This window comes from Somniosus microcephalus, chromosome 5 (assembly GCF_052327205.1).
Source record: "Somniosus microcephalus isolate GS21.2 chromosome 5, FLI_Smic_1.0, whole genome shotgun sequence".
NCBI classification, from domain to species: Eukaryota; Metazoa; Chordata; class Chondrichthyes; order Squaliformes; family Somniosidae; genus Somniosus; species Somniosus microcephalus.
The window spans coordinates 9,869,318-9,879,567 of NC_140991.1; the positions used below are offsets into that span (position 1 = coordinate 9,869,318).

At 73.5% G+C, this 10,250-nt stretch overlaps 1 protein-coding gene across 4 annotated transcripts in view; it reads right to left on the reverse strand.

Moving 5' to 3' along the window:
- Window positions 1–9,091, reverse strand: part of LOC147116868 (casein kinase II subunit alpha) — a 70,511-nt gene extending 61,420 nt beyond the window's left edge. For 3 of the 4 annotated variants that reach the window (XM_085987295.1, XM_085987293.1, XM_085987294.1), the window contains exon 1: window positions 8,933–9,091. The gene's annotated coding sequence lies outside the window, so the exon portion shown is untranslated. The remainder of the gene's footprint in view (window positions 1–8,932) is intronic. The other variant, XM_085987296.1, reaches the window with a different exon arrangement.
- Between the last annotated feature and the right edge of the window lie 1,159 nt (window positions 9,092–10,250).

The following is a 10,250-nucleotide window of genomic DNA, read 5'->3' on the forward strand; positions in this document are numbered from 1 at the left end:
GGAGGGAGGGGGGAGGAGCGAGGGAGGGAGGGGGGAGGGAGCGAGGGAGGGAGGGGGGAGGGAGCGAGGGAGGGAGGGGGGAGGGAGCGAGGGGGAGGGGAGGGGGGGAGGGGAGGGAGAGGGGGAGGGAGCGAGGGGGGAGGGAGCGAGGGGGGAGGGAGCGAGGGAGGAGGGGGGAGGGGAGCGAGGGAGGGAGGGGGAGGGAGCGAGGGAGGGAGGGGGGAGGGAGCGAGGGAGGAGGGGGGAGGGAGCGAGGGAGGGAGGGAGGGAGGAGGCGAGGGAGGGAGGGGGGAGGGAGCGAGGGAGGGAGGGGGGAGGGAGCGAGGGAGGGAGGGGGGAGGGAGCGAGGGGAGGGAGGGGGGAGGGAGGGGGAGGGGGAGAGGGGGAGAGGGGGGAGGGAGGGAGGGGGAGGGGAGGGAGGGGGGAGGGGAGAGGGGAGGAGGGGAGAGGAGGGGGAGAGGGGGAGGGGAGGAGGGGAGGGGGAGAGGGGAGGGAGGAGGGGAGGGAGGGGGGAGGGGAGGGAGGGGGAGGGGAGGGGGGAGGGGGGGGAGGGGGGGAGGGGGAGGGAGGAGGGGAGGGAGGAGGGGGAGGAGGGGAGGGGGAGGAGGGGGAGGGGAGGAGGGGGATGGAGGGGGTTTGGGGGGGGGAGGGGGTTTGGGGAGGGGAGGGAGGGTGGGGAAGGGGTTTGGGGAGGGGGGGGAAGGGGTTTGGGGGGGGGAAGGGTGTTGGAGGGGAGGGAGGGTGTTTGGGGAGGGGAGGGAGGGGTGTTTGGGGAGGGGAGGGAGGGTGTTTGGGGGGGGAGGGAGGGGGGGAGGGTGTTTGGGGAGGGGAGGGAGGGTGTTTGGGGAGGGGAGGGGAGGGTGTTTGGGGAGGGGAGGGGAGGGTGTTTGGGGAGGGGAGGGAGGGTGTTTGGGGAGGGGAGGGAGGGTGTTTGGGGAGGGGAGGGAGGGTGTTTGGGGGAGGGGAGGGTGTTTGGGGAGGGGAGGGAGGGTGTTTGGGGAGGGTGTTTGGGGAGGGGAGGGAGGGTGTTTGGGGAGGGGAGGGAGGGTGTTTGGGGAGGGGGAGGGTGTTTGGGGAGGGGAGGAGGGTGTTTGGGGTGGGGTGGGGAGGGAGGGTGTTTGGGGTGGGGTGGGGAGGGAGGGTGTTTGGGGTGGGGTGGGGAGGGTGTTTGGGGTGGGGTGGGGAGGGAGGGTGTTTGGGGTGGGGAGGGTGTTTGGGGAGGGGAGGAGGGGGTTTGGGGAGGGGAGGGAGGGTTTGGGGAGGGGAGGGGGTTTGGGGAGGGGAGGGAGGGGGTTTGGGGAGGGGTGGGAGGGGGTTTGGGGAGGGGGGGGGGGAGGGGGTTTGGGGAGGGGGGGGAGGGGTTTGGGGAGGGGGGGGAGGGGGGTTTGGGGAGGGGGGGGAGGGGGTTTGGGGAGGGGGGGGAGTGGGTTTGGGGAGGGGGGGAGTGGGTTTGGGGAGGGGGGGGAGTGGTTTGGGGAGGGGGGGAGTGGGTTTGGGGAGGGGGGGAGTGGGTTTGGGGAGGGGGGGGAGGGGGTTTGGGGAGGGGGGGAGGGGGTTTGGGAGGGAGGGAGGGAGGGGGGAGGGAGGAGAGGGAGGGGGAGGGAGGGGAGGGGGGAGGAGCGAGGGAGCGAGGGAGGGAGGGGGGAGGGGGAGGGAGGGGGAGGGAGCGAGGGAGGGAGGGGGGAGGGAGAGGGGGGAGGGAGCGAGGGAGGGAGCGAGGGAGGAGGGAGGGGGGAGGGAGCGAGGGAGGGAGGGGGGAGGGGGAGGGAGCGAGGGAGGGAGGGGGGAGGGGGAGGGGAGCGAGGAGGGAGGGGGGAGGGGGAGGGGGGGAGGGGGAGGGAGCGAGGGAGGGAGGGGGAGGGAGCGAGGGAGGGAGGGGGAGGGAGCGAGGGAGGGAGGGGGAGGGAGCGAGGGAGGGAGGGGGAGGGAGCGAGGGAGGGAGGGGGAGGGAGCGAGGGAGGGAGGGGGAGGGAGCGAGGGAGGGAGCGAGGGAGGGAGGGGGAGGGAGCGAGGGAGGGAGGGGGAGGGAGCGAGGGAGGGAGGGGGAGGGAGCGAGGGAGGGAGGGGGAGGGAGCGAGGGAGGGAGGGGGAGGGAGCGAGGGAGGGAGGGGGAGGGAGCGAGGGAGGGAGGGGGAGGGAGCGAGGGAGGGAGGGGGAGGGAGCGAGGGAGGGAGCGAGGGAGGGAGGGGGAGGGAGCGAGGGAGGGAGGGGAGGGAGCGAGGGAGGGAGGGGGAGGGAGCGAGGGAGGGAGCGAGGGAGGGAGGGGGAGGGAGCGAGGGAGGGAGCGAGGGAGGGAGGGGGAGGGAGCGAGGGAGGAAGGGGGAGGGAGCGAGGGAGGAAGGGGGAGGGAGCGAGGGAGGAAGGGGGAGGGAGGGAGGGAGGGAGGAAGGGGGAGGGAGGGAGGGAGGGAGGGAGGGAGGAAGGGGGAGGGAGGGAGGGAGGGAGGGGGGAGGGAGCGAGGGAGGGAGGGAGCGAGGGAGGGAGGGAGCGAGGGAGGGAGCGAGGGAGGGAGGGGGGAGGGGCAGGGGAGGGAGGGAGGGAGGGGGGGAGGGAGGGGGGGGAGGGAGGGGGGGAGGGAGCGAGGGAGGGAGCGAGGAGGGAGGGAGGGAGGGGGGGGGAGGAGCGAGGGAGGGAGGGGGAGGGAGCGAGGGAGGAAGGGGGAGGGAGCGAGGGAGGAAGGGGGAGGGAGCGAGGGAGGAAGGGGGAGGGAGGGAGGGAGGAAGGGGGAGGGAGGGAGGGAGGGAGGAAGGGGGGAGGAGGGAGGGAGGGAGGGGGGAGGGAGGGAGGGAGGGAGGAGCGAGGGAGGGAGGGAGCGAGGGAGGGAGGGAGGGAGCGAGGGAGGGAGGGAGGGGGGAGCGAGGGAGGGAGGGGGGAGCGAGGGAGGGAGGGGGGAGCGAGGGAGGGAGGGGGGAGGGAGGGGGGAGCGAGGGAGGGAGGGGGAGGGGGGAGGGAGGAAGGGAGGGAGGGAGGGAGGGGGGAGGGAGGGGGGGAGGGAGGGAGGGAGGGAGGGAGGGAGGGGGGAGGGAGCGAGGGGGTAGGGAGCGAGGGAGGGAGGGGGGGAGGGAGCGAGGGAGGGGGGGGAGGGAGCGAGGGAGGGGGGGGGAGGGAGCGAGGGAGGGGGGGAGGGAGCGAGGGAGGGGGGAGGGGGGAGGGAGGGAGGGGGGAGGGAGCGAGGGAGGGAGGGAGGGAGGGAGCGAGGGAGGGAGGGAGGGAGCGAGGGAGGGGGGAGGGAGCGAGGGAGGGAGGGGGAGGGAGCGAGGGAGGGAGGGGGAGGGAGCGAGGGAGGGAGGGGGAGGGAGCGAGGGAGGGAGGGGAGGGAGCGGGGAGGGAGGGGGAGGGAGCGGGGGAGGAGGGGGGGAGGGAGCGGGGGAGGGAGGGGGGAGGGAGCGAGGGAGGGAGGGAGGGGGGGAGGGAGGGGAGGGGAGCGAGGGAGGGAGGGGGGAGGGAGCGAGGGAGGGAGGGGGGAGGGAGCGAGGGAGGGAGGGGGGAGGGAGCGAGGGAGGGAGGGGGAGGGAGGGGGGGAGGGAGCGAGGGGGGGGAGGGAGCGAGGGAGGGAGGGGGAGGGAGCGAGGGAGGGAGGGGGGAGGGAGCGAGGGAGGGAGGGGGGAGGGAGCGAGGGAGGGAGGGGGGAGGGAGCGAGGGAGGGAGGGGGGAGGGAGCGAGGGAGGGAGGGGGGAGGGAGCGAGGGAGGGAGGGGGGAGGGAGCGAGGGAGGGAGGGGGAGGGAGCGAGGGAGGGAGGGGGGAGGGAGCGAGGGAGGGAGGGGGGAGGGAGCGAGGGAGGGAGGGCGGGGAGGGAGCGAGGGAGGGAGGGGGGAGGGAGCGAGGGAGGGAGGGGGGAGGGAGCGAGGGAGGGAGGGGGGGAGGGGAGCGAGGGAGGGAGCGAGGGAGGGAGGGGGAGGGAGCGAGGGAGGGAGGGGGAGGGAGCGAGGGAGAGGGAGCGAGGGAGGGAGAGGGAGCGAGGGAGGGAGGGGGAGGGAGCGAGGGAGGGAGGGGGGAGGGAGCGAGGAGGGAGGGGGAGCGAGGGAGGGAGGGGGAGGGAGGGAGGGGGGGAGGGAGCGAGGGGGGAGGGAGCGAGGGAGGGAGGGGGGAGGGAGCGAGGGAGGGAGGGGGGAGGGAGCGAGGGAGGGAGGGGGGAGGGAGCGAGGGAGGGAGGGGGGAGGGAGCGAGGGGGGAGCGAGGGAGGGAGGGGGAGGGGGGAGGGAGCGAGGGAGGAGGGGGAGGAGCGAGGAGGGGAGGGGGGAGGGAGCGAGGGAGGGAGCGAGGGAGGGAGGGGGGAGGAGCGAGGGAGCGAGCGAGGGAGGGAGGGGGAGGGAGCGAGGGAGAGGGAGCGAGGGAGGGAGGGGGAGGGAGCGAGGGAGGGAGGGGGGAGGGAGCGAGGGAGGGAGGGGGGAGGGAGCGAGGGAGGGAGGGGGAGCGAGGGAGGGGGAGGGAGGGGGGAGGGAGCGAGGGAGGGGAGGAGGGAGGGGGGAGGGGCGAGGGAGGGAGGGGGAGGGAGCGGGGAGGGAGGGGGGGAGGGAGCGAGGGAGGGAGGGGGGAGGGAGCGAGGGAGGGAGGGGGGAGGGAGCGAGGGAGGGAGGGGGGAGGGAGCGAGGGAGGGAGGGGGGAGGGAGCGAGGGAGGGAGGGGGGAGGGAGCGAGGGAGGGAGGGAGGGAGGGGGGAGGGAGCGAGGGAGGGAGGGGGGAGGGAGGAGGGAGGGGGGAGGGAGCGAGGGAGGGAGGGAGGGAGGGGGAGGGAGCGAGGGGAGGGAGGGGGAGGGGGAGCGAGGGAGGGAGGGGGGAGGGAGCGAGGGAGGGAGGGGGAGGGAGGAGGGGAGGGAGGGGGGAGGGAGCGAGGGAGGGAGGGGGGAGGGAGCGAGGGGAGGGAGCGAGGGAGGGAGGGGGGAGGGAGGAGGGAGGGAGGGGGAGGGAGCGAGGGAGGGAGGGGGGAGGGAGCGAGGGAGGGAGCGAGGGAGGGAGGGGGGAGGGAGCGAGGGAGGGAGGGGGGGGGAGCGAGGGAGGGAGGGGGAGGGAGCGAGGGAGGGAGGGGAGGGAGGGAGGGAGGGGGGAGGGAGCGAGGGAGGGAGGGGAGGAGGGAGCGAGGGAGGGAGCGAGGGAGGGAGGGGGGAGGGAGCGAGGGAGGGAGGGGGGAGGGAGCGAGGGAGGGAGGGGGGAGGGAGCGAGGGGAGGGAGGGAGGGGGAGGGAGCGAGGGAGGGAGGGGGGAGGGAGCGAGGGAGGGAGGGGGGAGGGAGCGAGGGAGGGAGGGGGGAGGGAGCGAGGGAGGGAGGGGGAGGGAGCGAGGGAGGGAGGGGGAGGGAGCGAGGGAGGGAGGGGGGAGGGAGCGAGGGAGGAGGGAGGGAGGGGGGAGGGAGCGAGGGAGGGAGGGGGGAGGGAGCGAGGAGGGAGGGGGAGGGAGCGAGGGAGGGAGGGGGGAGGGAGCGAGGGAGGGAGGGGGGAGGGAGCGAGGAGGGAGGGGGAGGAGCGAGGGGAGGGAGGAGCGAGGGAGGGAGGGGAGGGAGGGGGGAGGGAGCGAGGGAGGGAGGGGGAGGGAGCGGGGAGGGAGCGAGGGGAGGGAGCGAGGGGAGGGAGGGGGGAGGGAGCGAGGGAGGAGGGGGGAGGGAGCGAGGGAGGGAGGGAGCGAGGAGGGAGGGAGCGAGGGAGGGAGGGAGCGAGGGAGGGAGGGGGGAGGGAGCGAGGGAGGGAGGGAGCGAGGGAGGGAGGGGGGAGGGAGCGAGGGAGCGAGGGGGAGGAGCGAGGGAGGGAGGGGGAGGGAGCGAGGGAGGGAGCGAGGGGAGGGAGGGGGAGGGAGCGAGGGAGGGAGGGGGAGGGAGCGAGGGAGGGAGGGGGGAGGGAGCGAGGGAGGGAGGGGGAGGGAGCGAGGGAGGAGGGGGGAGGGAGCGAGGGAGGGAGGGGAGGGAGCGAGGGAGGGAGGGGGAGGAGCGAGGGAGGGAGGGGGAGGGAGCGAGGGATGGGAGGGGGAGGGAGCGAGGGAGGGAGGGGAGGGAGCGAGGGAGGGAGGGGGAGGGAGCGAGGGAGGGAGGGGGAGGGAGCGAGGAGGGAGGGGGAGGGAGCGAGGGAGGGAGGGGGGAGGGAGCGAGGAGGGAGGGGAGGGAGGGAGGGGAGGGGGAGCGAGGGAGGGAGGGGGAGGGAGCGAGGGAGGGAGGGGGGAGGGAGCGAGGGAGGGAGGGGGAGGAGGGAGGGGGAGGGAGCGAGGGAGGGAGGGGGAGGGAGGGAGGGAGGGAGGGGGAGGGAGCGAGGGAGGGAGGGGAGGGAGCGAGGGAGGGAGGGGAGGGAGCGAGGGAGGGAGGGGGGAGGGAGCGAGGGAGGGAGGGGGGAGGGAGCGAGGGAGGAGGGGGAGGGAGCGAGGGAGGGAGGGGGGAGGGAGCGAGGGAGGGAGGGGGGAGGGGGAGCGAGGGAGGGAGGGGGGAGGGAGCGAGGGAGGGAGGGGGAGGAGCGAGGGAGGGGAGGGAGCGAGGGAGGGAGGGGGAGGGAGCGAGGGAGGGAGGGAGGGAGGGAGGGGGAGGGAGCGAGGGGGAGGAGCGAGGGAGGGAGGGGGAGGGGGGAGGGAGGGAGGGGGAGCGAGGGAGGAGGAGCGAGGGAGGGAAGGGGGAGGGAGCGGAGGTGGGAGCGAGGGAGGGAGGGGGGAGGGAGCGAGGGAGCGAGGGGGAGGAGCGAGGGAGGGAGGGGGGAGGGAGCGAGGGAGGGAGGGGGAGGGAGCGAGGGAGGGAGGGGGAGGAGCGAGGGGGGAGGGGGAGGGAGCGAGGGAGGGGGGAGGGAGCGAGGGGAGGGAGGGGGGAGGGAGCGAGGGAGGAGGGAGCGAGGGAGTGGGGAGGGAGCGAGGGAGGGAGCGAGGGAGGGAGGGGGGAGGGAGCGAGGGAGGGAGGGGGGGAGGGAGCGAGGGAGGGAGGGGGGAGGGAGCGAGGGAGGGAGGGGGGAGGGAGCGAGGGAGGGAGGGGGAGGGAGCGAGGGAGGGAGGGGGAGGGAGCGAGGGAGGGAGGGGGAGGGAGCGAGGGAGGGAGGGAGGGGGAGGGAGCGAGGGAGGGAGGGGGAGGAGCGGGGGAGGGAGCGAGGGAGGGAGGGGGAGGGAGCGAGGGAGGGAGGGGGAGGGAGCGAGGGAGGGAGGGGGAGGGAGCGGGAGGGAGGGGGAGGGAGCGAGGGAGCGAGGGAGGGAGGGAGGGGGAGGGAGGAGGGGAGGGAGGGGGGAGCGGGGAGGGAGCGAGGGAGGGAGGGAGGGGGGGAGGGAGCGAGGGAGGGAGGGAGGGGGGAGGGAGCGAGGGAGGGAGGGAGGGAGCGGAGGGAGGGGAGGGAGGGAGGGGGGAGGGAGGGAGCGAGGGAGGGGGGGGGAGCGAGCGAGCGAGGGAGGGGGGAGGGAGCTAGCGAGGGAGGGGGGAGGGAGCTAGCGAGGGAGGGGGGGAGGGAGCGAGCGAGGGAGGGGGGAGGGAGCGAGCGAGGGAGGGGGGAGGGAGCGAGGGAGGGAAGGAGGGGGGAGCGAGGCAGGGCGGAGCGAGGGAGGGAGGGAGGGGCGAGGGAGGGAGGGGCGAGGGAGGGAGGAGGGAGGGGGGAGGGGCGAGGGAGGGAGGGGGGAGGGGGGAGGGGCGAGGGAGGGAGGGGGGAGGGGCGAGGGAGGGGGGGAGCGAGGGAGGGAGGGAGGGAGGGGGGGGAGCGAGGGGAGCGAGGGAGGGAGGAGCGAGGGAGGGGGGGAGCGAGGGAGGGAGGGGGGAGCGAGGGAGGGGGGAGCGAGGGAGGGAGGGGGGAGCGAGGGAGGGAGGGAGGGAGGAGCGAGGGAGGGAGGGGGGGAGCGAGGGAGGGAGGGGGGAGCGAGGGAGGGAGGGGGGGAGCGAGGGAGGGAGGGAGGGGCGAGGGAGGGAGGGGCGAGGGAGGGAGGAGGGAGGGAGGGAGGGGCGAGGGAGGGAGGGGGGAGGGGCGAGGGAGGGAGGGGGGAGGGGGGAGGGCGAGGGAGGGAGGGGGGAGGGGGCGAGGGAGGGGGGAGCGAGGGAGGCAGGGAGGGAGGGGGGAGCGAGGGAGCGAGGGAGGGAGGAGCGAGGGAGGGGGGGAGCGAGGGAGGGAGGGGGGAGCGAGGGAGGGGGGAGCGAGGGAGGGAGGGGGAGCGAGGGAGGGAGGGAGGGAGGAGCGAGGGAGGGGGGGGAGCGAGGGAGGGAGGGGGGAGCGAGGGAGGGAGGGGGGAGCGAGGGAGGGAGGGAGGGAGGGGGGAGGGAGGGGGGAGGGAGGGGGGAGCGAGGGAGGGAGGGAGGGGGGAGGGGAGGGAGGGGGGAGCGAGGGAGGGAGGGGGGAGGGAGGGGGGGCGAGGGAGGAGGGAGGGAGGGGGGAGCGAGCGAGGAAGGGGGGAGGGAGCGAGGTAGGGGGGGAGGGAGCGAGGGAGGGAGGGGGGGGGGAGGGAGCGAGGGAGGGAGGAGGGGGGGGGAGGGAGCGAGGGAGGGAGGGGGGGGAGGGAGCGAGGGAGGGAGGGGGGGGGGAGGGAGCGAGGGAGGGAGGGGGGGGGGGAGGGAGCGAGGGAGGGAGGGGAGGAGGGAGGGAGGAGGGAGGGAGCAAGGGAGGGGAGGGGGAGAGGGGAGGGGGAGAGGGGAGGGGAGGGGAGTGGAGGGGGAGGGGAAGGTGCTTGATGGGGGGGGGGGTTTTGATGGGGGGGAGGGGGTTTGATGTGGGGGGGAGGGGGTTTGTTGAGGGAGGGGGTTTGATGAGGAAGGCGTTTGGGGGAGGGGGTTTGATGAGGGGGGGTGGGGGTGGGGGTTTGGGGGAGGGGGGTTTGGTGAGGGGGATGGGCGGGGGAAGCTCCTCCACCCCCTCAGACCCACAATAAAAGGCGGAGTTGAAGGAGGGGAATTCGCACGGAGCCGGGTTGTGGACCCTGGGCTGAGGCGGGTTGTCCCGGGCTCGGTTCTGGGGCCTCGGCCTGGCGCTGAGTGTCCGCTGGAGCCCCTGCCTGTCGCGCTTTACCTGTCCCGCGCTCTCTCTCGCTTCTTCCCCCTTTCTCTAATCAATATGGCGGCGGCTCCGGCTGGCGCTCCTTCCGCAGCGAGGCCCCGCAGGGGTTAATCCCTGTCCCGAAACCGCGCTCCGCTTTGTGTGTGTCTCCGCCGGGCACTTGGCGCACACCGTCCTACCCCCGGACAGTGGGACGCTGGGAGTTGTAGTTTCAGTCTGAGGCACCGCGGTCATGTGACTGGCGCTGGGAACTACAACTCCCCGCATGCGCTCAGCAGCGCATTGTGGGAATTGTAGTTTATTTTTAGGAGCTGCAGTTATGGGGATGACGGTGAGAACTACAACTCCCAGCATTGGCAGCATTGTGGGAGTTGTAGTTTGGAAACATAGAAGATAGGAGCAGGAGTCGGCCATTCGGCCCTCGAGCCTGCTCCGCCATTTAATGAGATCATGGCTGATCATCCAAATTCAGTACCCTGTCCCTGCCTTCTCCCCATATCCCTTGATCCCTTTAGCCTTAAGAAATATATCTAACTCCTTCTTGAATATATTTAATGAATTGGCCTCTACTGCCTTCTGTGGTAGAGAATTCCACAGGTTCACCACTCTCTGGGTGAAGAAATTCCTCCTCATTTCTGTCCTAAATGGCTTACCCCTTATATTAGACTGTGACCCCTGGTTCTGGACTCCCTCGCCATCGGGAACATCCTTCCTGCATCTAGTCTGTCTAGTCCTGTTAGAATTTTATAAGCTTCATTGAGATCCCCTCTCATTCTTCTAAACTCCAGCGAGTATAAGCCCAATCGACCCAATCTCTCCTCATACGTCATTCCTGCCATCCCAGGTATCAGTCTGGTGAATCTTCGCTGCACTCCCTCCATGGCAAGAACAGCACGGTGGCATAGTGGTTAGCACTGTTGCCTCACAGCGCCAGGGACCCAGTTCGAATCCGGCCTCGGGCGACTGTCTGTGTGGAGTTTGCACATTCTCCCCGTGTTTGCGTGGGTTTCCTCCGGGTGCTCCGGTTTCCTCCCACAGTCCAAAGATGTGCGGGTTAGGTTGATTGGCTATGATAAATTGACCCTTAGTGTTAGGGGGATTAATACGTGGGGTTACGGGGATCGGGTGGAATATGTGTCGGTGCAGGCTCGATGGCCGAAATGGCCTCTATCTGCACTGTGGGGTTTCTGTGATTCTGTGATCCTTCCTCAGATAAGGCGACCAAAACTGCACACAATACTCAAGGTGTGGTCTCACCAAGGCCCTGTACAACTGCAGCAAGACATCCTTGTTCTTGTACTCAAACCCTCTCGCTACGAAGGCCAACATA